This window comes from Triticum aestivum, chromosome 6A (genome assembly GCF_018294505.1).
Source record: "Triticum aestivum cultivar Chinese Spring chromosome 6A, IWGSC CS RefSeq v2.1, whole genome shotgun sequence".
NCBI classification, from domain to species: Eukaryota; Viridiplantae; Streptophyta; class Magnoliopsida; order Poales; family Poaceae; genus Triticum; species Triticum aestivum.
In genome coordinates, this window is record NC_057809.1 from 241,254,887 (window position 1) to 241,266,648 (window position 11,762).

An 11,762-nucleotide genomic window follows, 5' to 3' on the forward strand; every position below is an offset into this window, starting at 1 on the left:
CCTAAACACTCAAGTCTCTAGTCCAGGTTTATCGCCTATCCAGGTTCCATCCGCAGGGAGTCCGACCAAGGTTTCCACATACGGCCCCGAACGATGTGTACAGGGTTCCGAGACACCAAACGGGCGCCCGGCATGCCCGGCCACGGTGTATCTACCGCAACATAGCCCACTCCTAGGGTCAGCACTATGCACGGCCGCCAACACATATCCTAGAAACACCAGAAACTAGTTGCAACTCCCGAACAGAGGACTAGGGTGATTAAGAAGCCGAGAGGGTTAATTAAGGATCCCAATGAGTGGTAGTAGTTGTTCATGGATCACAGACACATAACTCAGTTCCTAAGAACGGTTTCAATGAGACAACCCACCATGTACTCCTACATGGCCTCTCACCACTACCTTTACCAAATCATGTTCACACACTTAGCTCACACACAGTAGGACATGTTCATCACCATTCCAATTCATTCCCGATGAATCAGACCCGACACAACTCTATGCAATAGCAGGCATGACAAACAAGCATGAATGAGTAGGCACATTAGGGCTCAAACAACTCCTACTCATGCTAGTGGGTTTCATCTATTTACTGTGGCAATGACAGGTCATGCAGAGGAAAGGGGTTCAACTACCGCAACATGTAACAGTTGAATCGTTGTTCTCCTAAGGCAGTAAAAGAGAGCAGGAGCGAGAGGGTGGGATTGTATCGGAATGAACAAGGGGTTTTGCTTGCCTGGCACTTCTGAAGATAATATAGTTCTTCATCGGTGTCATCGATCACGGCGTCGGAAACATTGTCGTCTGAGAGGGGACGGTTACCAGCAAACAGGGAAGGACACAATCAATGCCATGCAACAATATGATGCATGAATATGACATGGCAATATGTTGTTGATTGAGCTAATGCAACTAGCAACACAAGTAAATGAAGTTGGTTTGAACCCAAAGTTCAAATTCAAACTCCACATGTGGTTATTTAAATACCAATCATTTGATTTGTCCAAAACAATGGCCTTAAGTTGTTCTAACATGCATGAAAATGGTACAGATGGATTTCTTGAATTTTTCTGATAATTTTTCATACACAATTTATTTCATTTGGAGTTACGGTTGAATTTCTATGATTTTTAGAAGTTTTAGGCATTTTCTGAAAATACTAGAAAATGTTTTACTGCGTCAGCATGACGTAAGAGTGATGTCATCAGGTCAACTGTGGCTGGTCAGGTCAAACCTGACTATTTGGACCTGCATGTCAGCGTCCTAACTAATTAACAGTGTTAATTAGTGCTAACCAAAAAAACATAATCAGGGTTAGTCAGGGGCTGGCCCCACATGTCACCGACTCAGGGGAGTCAAACCCCAGTCAAACAGGGTCTACCCCACCGGAGTTGACCCGCAGTTCATCGTCGGCGAGGCCAGAGACAGCAGAGAGCTTCGGAAATCGCCCACAGGCGATGGTTTTTGGCGTGGGGAGGCTCTATGAAGAGCTGCTTCTCGCGCGCAGCTGATGGAGCAGACGGGGTGAGCCGGGGTGGCCGAAGTCGACGGCGGCGAGCTCGGTTGCGGCTGCCGGAGTTCGGGCATCCATGGTTTAGGCGTTACGGGGCACGGCGGGCGCGGCCGATGGTCTTTATGGGTTTCTGGGATCGCCAGGAGCACGTGGAGGCAACGAGCACAACTGGAGGAGCACGGGAGCACGAAGCTCACCGGCCATGGCGGCGGCCGGAGCTCGGGTTCGCGGTGACGGTGACTAGCGAATGGGTAAGGAGGGGGTGAGCAAGGGGGGAGGAGCAGGAGCTCACAGTGAACTCGATGGCGTCGTTGGTGAGGTCGGGGAAGCCCGGACGGCGACGAATCGGACGGGGCGGCACTCAGGGCAGAGGGAGAAGACAACGACGATGGCCGCGCTGCAGGGCGCTCTGGCGTCGTTTGGCTTGGCAAAGATGACGAGAAGGTCATTGCGGAGCTTCCAGAGAGGGAGAGGGGGCGCGAGGACAGCGGTGGCTACGAAAACGGCAGCGATGGCGATGAGCTCCGCTCGGTGGGTGAGAGAGAGGGGAGGGGAGAGAGCTGCGTGGAGGGAGGAGGTGCGGAGGTTCGAGAGAGGGTGCGTGGCGACGCATGGAGGCGTCCAGGGTGTCGGGGACGCAGGCAGCCAGGCAGGAGGTGGCTCGGGCGCGTGTGCGCGCGTGGCGAGCACACGCTTTTCCTACTGGCCGGGGAGGAAGACGACAGGGAGGCTGCGGTGGTGGGCTGGGCCGGCCACTTGGGCCACCAGGTAAGCCCTGGTACTATCTCTTTCTCTCTCTTTTTCTGTTTTCATTTAGTTAATTCTCTGTTGTGTGTTTTGAATTAGTAGAAATACTAATCCATTTTAGAAAATTCTGAAAATAATCATAGGCACCTTTGGAATTACTCCCAACAGCCTAAAATTACTTTCAAAAGTATTTGGGCACTTAAAAGTATTTATAGTAATTTAAATGCCCAAATGCAAATAGTTATGTCTTAATTCAAAAATCCAAAATGGATCCAAAATTTATGAACCCATTTTTGGCAGAGGTTTTAGCCAGAACAAAAAATGATGAACATTTTTTTAAGGGCATATTGGGTTCATTGAAAATATTTAAAGTTGGGCCTATTTGCATTGCTTTGGTGCTAGGGGTTTGATCATGCCCATTTCAAGTTTCATGAAATTTAACATGATGCATGGATGCAAGAAAAGTCAAGCAAGGGCTAAACTGGGGCTGTGACAGGTAGGACATGTTCACCACTCCAATTCATTCCCGATGAATCGGACCTGACACAACTCTAAGCATAGATGGCATAAAGAAAACAAGTATGGATGAGTAGGCACATCAAGGCTCAAGCAACTCCTACTCATGCTAGTGGGTTTCAACTATTTACTGTGGCAATGACAGGTCATGCAGACGAATGGGTTCAACTACCCCAGCAGACAGTAGCAGTTGAACCGTTATTGTCCTAATGCAGTATAAGAAGCAGGAGCGAGAGAGTGGGATTTATCGAAATGCTCAAGGGGGTTTGCTTGCCTGATAGAACGACGAAGGAGTACGGCTCCTCCGACAGGTACTCGGGAACACCTTCCGGAGTGGAACCTATCGAGAAGAAACGGTGCCGGCGATCAACACACGAACAAATGCAACAAAATGATGCATGAACTTGACATGTGCAAATGCTAGTGTTTGGGCTAATGCATGATGCTACCAAATTGGTTGAAGCCCGTTTGAATCAAAGATTCAAATGCAAATTCAAAATGAAGCATTTAAAATGACCATATTATGTTTTCACTTATACAACATGTACAAGTTGGTTTTTCATGCATGAAACTGGCATAAATGGATTGCTTGCATTTTTATGATAATTTTTCATATATAAATTATTTCATTATGAGCTACGGTTGAATTTCTATGAATTTTAGAAGTTTAAGCAATATTCTGGAATTTCCTGAGTTAAAATAATTCTAGAAATCAATTATTGCGTCAGCTTGAGGTCAGCACTGCATCAGCAATCAACCTGGGTCAAACCTAACATGTGGGGGCCACTGGTCAGTGACTAACTAAACTAACCTAGTTTAATTAGCACTAACCTAGGTTAAACTAATTAGTTATAAACCTAAACTAGACTAATTAACCGGGTGGGGCCCGCATGTCATAGACCCAGGGGAGGTCAAATCCCCTGGTCAACCGGGCAAACCTGCCGGCGGCTCGTCGCCGCGAGGCCAGACGCGGCGGCGCGACACGGAAATGCGCTACAGGGCACCATTTGGCGCGCCGAGCACAGCTACGGGGTGTTGGGACTCGCGCGCATCCAGGGAGGCACGCGGCTGGGCATGGGGTGGCCGGAATCATGGCCGGCGACTAAGTTTGGGGCAGCCGGAGTTCGGCCAGGTGTGCGCGGGGCATTGCGGGGCACGACAGGAGCTGCGAGCAGGTCCGCTCGACTCGCCGGAGTGCACTGAGTGCAACAGCGAGCTCGGTTGCGAGCTACGGTGGCCCTGGCAACGGCGGCGCCATGGCCGGTGGCACGGAGCTCTCGGCTCTGGTGGCAGAGGCGGCTAGAGGAGAGGAACGAGCTCGGGGAGGAGGGGAAAAAGCGGCGGAGCTCATAGAGAGGCTAACGGAGGGCTCGGCAGGCGCGGGGACGACCGGTGGGCAGCAAATCGACGGCGAGGGTCTCCGAGCACCGATGTTGAAGAAGACATCGGGGACGTCGTTGCAGGGCCTCCGGCGAAGCCTGTCTCGGTGTGGAGGTTGAGGGAGACACGATAGAGCTTCTGTGCATGTCCAGGGGGCGAGGGGGAGGCAGTGGCCGCGGCAACGACAAGCGGTAGCATCGGCTGCTCTCGGGTGTGTGCGAGACAGAGAAAAGGAGGGGGAGGAGCTCGACGGAGTGAGCGAGAGGGACCAGGGGGTGCATGGTGACGTCCTGGGCGTCGAGGCAGCGACGGGAAGCAGGAGGTGGCGGGGCACGTGCTCGCGCACGGCGGCCACGCACGAGCTGTCCTCTTGGCGGGAGGTAGGTGGTGACTGGCAGAGGCCAGTGGGCTAGGCCTCTGCTGGGCCGGCTAGGGGTGCCAGGTAAGCCAGGTAAGTGGCCCAGGTAAGAGTTTTTCCCTTTTTGTTTTCTTTTCTATTTCTAACATTAGTTTTTGACTTAAAATAAATACTAGCACAATTATAAAAATGTTGAGATTCCTTGTGACCACTAGTTATAATATACCAGAGGCCCTCACCAAATTCCAACATTTTTGGAGCCTTTAAAATATTTATATTATTTTAAACAGCTCCAATTCAAATACATAAGGGTTCATTCAAAAATCCAAAATGTTTAGCAAAAATGTGCATCACCTCTGGTTGTTGTTTGCAACATTTTCCAAAGACCATGAACATTTTTGAAGAGCATTTTTGGTTTATTGAAATTCCAATTTTAATTTGAATCTATTTGAATTTGCTTTGGTGCTAGGGTTAGAAACATTCCCATTTCAATTTCATTGAAATTTAACATGATGCACAAAGCAAACCTAGGTTATACTAGAACTAGGAATGTGACAACTCGCCCCCAATCAGAAGAATCTCGTCCCGAGATTCAGGAGTTGGCAGAAAGAAAGCGGGGTACTCAAGTCGAAGACGATCTTCTCGCTCCCAAGTAGCTTCTCTCTCGGAATGATGAGACCACTGAACCTTGAGAAACTTGATGTTATGACGTCAAGTGACACGCTCTGCTTGATCCAGAATGCGAACAGGGTACTCTCTATAAGTGAGTTTATCTTGGAGATCAAGCGTTTCGTGGTCCACTCCGCGGATGGGATCCGAGAGGCAACGCCTGAGTTGACAGACGTGGAAGACATCATGAACTCGAGAAAGATGTGGGGGTAGTTCCAACTGGTAGGCAACCTCTCCTCTTTTGGCGAGAATGCGAAAAGTACCAATGTAACGAGGAGCCAACTTGCCCTTGATACCGAAATGATGGGTACCCTTCAAAGGGGCAACCCGAAGGTAAGCCTTGTCGCCAACTTCATAAGCCACTTCCTTATGACGATGTTCATACTGGCTCTTTTGATGAGATTGAGCTGTTTTCAAATTCTCTCGAATGATGTGAACTTGCTCTTCTGCCTCCTGGATCATATCCGGCCCAAAGAATTGTCTTTCACCGGTTTCTGACCAGTTCAAAGGTGTTTGACATATTCGTCCATAGAGAATCTCAAAAGGATCTTTCTTAAGAATGGATTGATAGCTATTGTTATAAGCAAACTCGGCGAAAGGAAGACACTTCTCCCAATCCATACGGAATGAGATAACACAAGCTCTAAGCATGTCTTCGAGAATTTGGTTGACCCTTTCCACCTGACCACTAGACTGAAAGTGGAAAGCGGTATTGAAAGAAAGATGGGTTCCCAAGGCATTCTGGAAACTTTCCCAGAAATGAGAGGTGAAAAGACTGCCACGGTTGGAATTGATCTCTAGTGGAACACCATGGAGTGACACTATTCGGGAGATATATAAGTCAGCGAGCTGACTAGCAGTGATACTCTCTCGAACAGATAGGAAGTGAGCCACTTTGGAAAGACGATCAATGACTACGAAGATAGCATTATTTCCTTTCTTGGTCCTGGGAAAGCCGGTGATGAAGTCCATACCAACTTTGTCCCATTTCCACTCGGGAATAGCTAAAGGTTGAAGGGTGCCAGCAGGTCTTTGATGCTCTGCCTTAATGCGAAGATAACCATCACAGTTGGCAATATACTGAGCGATTTCTCTCTTCATCCTAGTCCACCAGAACCTTTGGCGTAGGTCCTAATACATCTTGGTACTACCGGGATGAATCGTGAGAGGAGATTCATGGGCCTCCTTATGGATCAGTTGCTGCATCTATTGACATTGGGGAACCACCAAAAGGTTTCCAAAGTAAACAACACCTCGTTCATCCATAGAGAAACAACCAGCAACTCCCTTGGAAATATTATTCTTGATCCGGGAGATTCCCATATCATGCTTCTGAGCCTCTATGATCTGATCCGTAAGGGTAGGTTCTGCCACCAAGGTAGAAAGGGAACCATGAGGAGCTATGTGAAGGTTAAGCTTATAGAATTCCTCATGGAGGGGTGGTTGACATTGTTGCAACATGAGGTTGTTGCAATAGGATTTACGACTTAAAGTATCATCCATGACATTGGCTTTGCCTGGGGAGTAGCTGATTCCTAAGTCATAATCCGAGATCAACTCCAACCAAAGTCTCTGTCTGAGATTCAGATCCGGTTGGGTGAAGATATACTTGAGACTCTGATGGTCAGTGTAGATTTCGCAACGGTTACCAGGAAGGTAATGTCGCCAAGTCTTAAGTGCATAGACTACGGCTGCAAGCTCTAGATCATGTGTAGGATAATTTTCCTCATGTGGATGCAACTGTCGAGATGCATAGGCAATCACATGATGATCCTGCATAAGAATGCAACCTAGTCCTTGATGCGAAGCGTCACAATAGATAACAAAGTCTTTAGTGAAATCCGGTGGCACGAGTATGGGCGCAGAAGTCAGGCGTCTTTTCAGTTCCTGAAAACTATGCTCACACTGTGAGATCCACTCAAACCTTTTATCTTTCTTGATAGGTTCCGTGAGGGGTTTGGCCACTTTGGAGAAGTTTTCAACGAAGCGGCGACAATTAATGGCTAGACCAAGGAAACTCTTAACTTGTTTGACCGTTCCAGGTGGAGTCCAATCGAGAACGGCTTTAACTCTCTCGGGATTGACAGCAATGCCCTTACTAGAGATAACGTGGCCCAGATAGGTTACTTATGGCAACCAAAATTCACACTTGGAGAACTTGGGCATAAAGGCGGTGCTCTCTGAGTTTTTCTAACACAAGTCTAAGATGTTCGGCATGCTCTTCCTTGTTCTTCGAGTAAATAAGAATATCATCGAGATAAACCACGACAAACTTATCTAAGTGCTCCGTAAAGATCGAGTTCATCAAGCGGGAGAAAGTAGCTGGAGCATTGGTTAGGCCGAAAGACATCACAGTGTACTTGTATTGACCATAACGAGTGACAAAGGCCGTTTTGGGGATGTCCCCATTTCTGATTTTGATTTGGTGGTAGCCTAACCTCAAATCCATCTTGGAAAAGACTGAGGATCCAGAAAGCTGATCATACAGGTCATTGATCCTGGGGAGCGGGTACTTGTTCTTTATCGTGACCACATTAACGGGACGATAATCTACAACCATCCGATCCGTACCATCCTTCTTCTTGACGAAGAGGATAGGACAAACCCAAGGAGAAGAACTGGGACGGATGAAACCCTTTTGCAAGGACTCATCAAGCTGTTTCTTAAGCTCGGCTAACTCCAAAGGTGCCATCTTGTATGGTCACCTAGAGATTGGAACAGTTCCTGGGATAAGTTCTATGAAAAACTCTACATCTCTGTCAGGTGGGACACCTGGCAGTTCTTCTGGAAAGACATCCGGGAAGTCACGAACTACCGGAATATCTTCAAGGTCTGGAAGAGGGCTGGCATTAAGAGAATAGAGTTGACGCCTTGCAACTCTAGTGGAGACCGTGACTATTTTGCCAGATGGATGTGTAAGTTGAACAGATCTAGTGTAACAATCGATATTGGCATGATGAGCTGTTATCCAGTCCATGCCCAAGATGATGTTAATATCTGAAGACTTGAGAGATATCAAAGAAGCAAGGAATACCAGTCTGTCAACAAGGATTTCATTACCATGGCTTACCTTGGAGGTTTGCCATTTGGAACCAGGAGTCTGGATTATTAGTGGAGTTGGCATATCACAAAATGACATGTCGTGCAACTGAGCATAACCTTCGGATATGAAGGAGTGAGATGCTCCAGTATCAAACAGAATTGAAGCTGGGGGACAATTGACAAGAAGCATTCCCAGTACGACGTCGGGATAATCTTGAGCTTCTGTAGCTGAGACGTGGTGCACACATGCTCGTTCAGTGGAGGCTAGCTTGGTACTGATCATCTTGCCTGATGGCTTTTCACGGCCAACAGACCTCTCAGACTGGGATGTAGTATAACTGGACTGAGGGCAGTCACGTGCGTAGTGTCCTGGTTCTCCGCAGGTGAAGCAAGTTCCTGAGGTAGGATGTGTCCTACATTGGCAAGTGGTCCACTAATAGGCATGGGTGGAGCACGTTGCTGAGCTGGGTGAGGCGCCACATCGGATGGCCATGGTGCATATCTAGGTGGAAGAGCTGAGCTTAGAATCCAAATCCGTCGCTTCCGAGAGCCAGAGCGGGAGGAAGAACCCAGATCACGGTTGTGCTTACTAGACTCCTCGTAAGTGAGCTGAGCTGTCTCTGCATTAATGGCCTTGTTCACAAGAGCCTGGAAAGTATCACAATGATGCAGGTGGAGATCACGACGCAACTTAGGGTTGAGACCCTTCCGGAACCTAGCCTGCTTCTTAGCGTCTGTGGACACTTCGTCTGTGGCATAGGCGGGCGAGGTTTCCAAACTCTCTAATGTAAGCATCAACAAGCAGCTTACCCTGGGTAAAACTATAGAACTCTTCCCTCTTGCGGTCAATGAGAGCCTGAGGAATGGGGTGCTCATGAAAAGCCTCGGTGAAATCCCTCCAGGTAGGAATCTGACCAGCTGGAAGCATAGCCTCATAGCTCTGCCACCAAATACTAGCAGGACCTTCCAGGTGATAGGTATTATAGGTGACCTTGTCACCTTCAGCTACATTCGCAGAATGCAACTTGTGAGTGATGCTCCGGAGCCAGTCATCTGCATCGAGTGGCTCAATGGAATGATGGAAGGTGGGTGGTTTCAGACCAATGAAGTCGGTGATAGAAACCAACTTCTTACACTGATGTGCGGTGTTCTGCTCAATCTGTGCCAGCAAGCGGTTAGTCTCATGCTTGTTCCTCTCGGATGCTAACAAGAATTCTGCCATCAAAGTCTGGTCAGGAGGATCCTCGTCCCTACCATCTCCGTGGTTCTTGCTATGAGCAACTGAACCTCGGTTAGCAGACAACATCCTGGCACAGAAACCAAGGAAACAAGGATGGCATTAGCATCGACATAAGGATGCGGAATGTAATGCAAAAGCATTGGGAACTCTTGAAATCCTAGGACAATTCCGGTAGCATAATGGTTGTAAATGCTCAAAAGGATTTTGAGACATTCATCAAAGGAATAGCATAATCAATCGGCATCATAATATCAAGGTTCTAGGTCAAACTGATGACACATGAAAGTAGTAGAACTGTACGGAGACACAACCCAACAATCCTAAGACTTTACGGTTTAGTAACACGTCATCCTGAGAGATAGAGGAGAAGCCTAGGCCTTAACCCTCATAGAAAAGAAGAGGCTGACTCAGAAAGAATGACATGAGGTAAAGGAGTAAAAAGAGCCTTACGTTCTCTTCCACAATCAATTCCCTTATATAACTAAAGCATTTCTAGAATCAACTTCGACCAGTTTGGCTTGCTAATCCTATAGTCAGTCAAGCTCTGATACCAATGCTGTCGGGACCCCGATCCTAAGTCACACCGATCTAGCATGTAACACTTCATATCACTTTGCGGCCTCACGCACGGTACTCCCACGGGTGCCACCTTACCTGGCCCGGGGCCGTTTGCGCCTTTTGGCTCACGTATATGATAGTGTCGCTAGCATCCATATGACAGAGAACCCAAGCCGACATGATAGTTGTGAACCCAAAGTGGCACTAACTTACAGGGACAGGCATACGTGAATCAACCTCGAGCATGTCGGTCAACAGCGTATGAATCCGGGCTGTAGCAACTGGGCTAACAGGACTCCGGGAACCCGGGCTGTAGCAGGCTAACAGGACTCCGGATGTCTCCGCGTGACATTAACCCAAAGGGACAGACACAGGAATGAAGTGAATCACATGCCGGCCAGTCTAAGTGTTCCGGAGCAGTAGTGCTGGGCTAGCAGGACTCCGGTAAACCGGGCTGTAGCGGACTACCAAGGCTCAGTGGAAGCACTAGACTACATTTCCCCATAAGAGAGGCTACCAAGGATAAACAACTACATTGTCGGATCCCACACATAGCAATACACGTCACACGTACGCATAACATGCAAGTATGTGCTGCACAACATGGCATCACAACATAACTCAAACTCATATAGATAAAGTCCCAGAAGAGCCACATGGCATTCAATACAAATAGGGGTCTCATGACCCATCATTCAGAGCATACAAGCAACGGAAGCATTACATGTCTGAGTACAGACAACCACAAAAGGAAAAGACTAAGAAGCCTGACTAAACACGACCTTCCCAAGGGTACAAGATCGTAGCTGGGATACAAGCTACTCGTCGAAGTCACTAGTGTAACCAACTGCAAAATATAAATAAGAAAACGTGAGTACGAAGGTACTCAGCAAGTCTTACATCAGAACTATCTACATATGCAACATTTTCAACAAAGGGGGTGGTGGAGTTTTAATAGCAGCAAGCCAGCTTTGACTCAGTGGCTAACCTATACTACGAGTATCAGAAACTTCTTTGAGGTGAGAAGACGCACACGAGTCCACATATTCACCATATCAATACTCCACTACGGATCCATTCCCGTCTCCCTATGAGAAGGCCATCCATAGCACTCACGCTTATCTTGCGGATTTTACAGTATCCACTTCAAGTTGTCTATGTACTACATAAGTCCTCCAAGTTTCCATATCCGAGGAAAACGGCTATTCGAATAGATAATGTTAACCCTGCAAGGGTGTACTTCTTCACACACGCTCTCTCCACTTATCGCCCTATACACGTCATGTACCTCAGCAACCTTCAAGCGGAAGCTGGGCGAGGGTGTCGGCCACGACCTGACTAACCACACAAGTCTCTCATCCAGGTTTATCGCCTATTCGAGTTCCATCCGCAAGGAGTTCCGGCCGAAGTCTCCAGTACGGCCCCAAACGATGTGTGTAGGGTTGCCAAGCCCACCATCCGAGTGCCACTTGGTACACCGTGCCACGGTGCCTAGTCTGTCCCAAGCCCGTCCCACCGGAAACCACCTGGTAGACAAGTAGCACTACCTACAAACACCAGAAACTAGTTGCAACTCCTGGACAGAGATCAAGTGGATTAATAAGCTGAGAGGGGCCGGATAACCGGAACCCAATGTGTGGTAGTAACTGGAATTGGATAACATACACAGAACTTAGTGCTTAGGGACAGTTCCAATGAGACAACCCACCATGTACTCCTACATGGCCTCTCATCGCTACCTT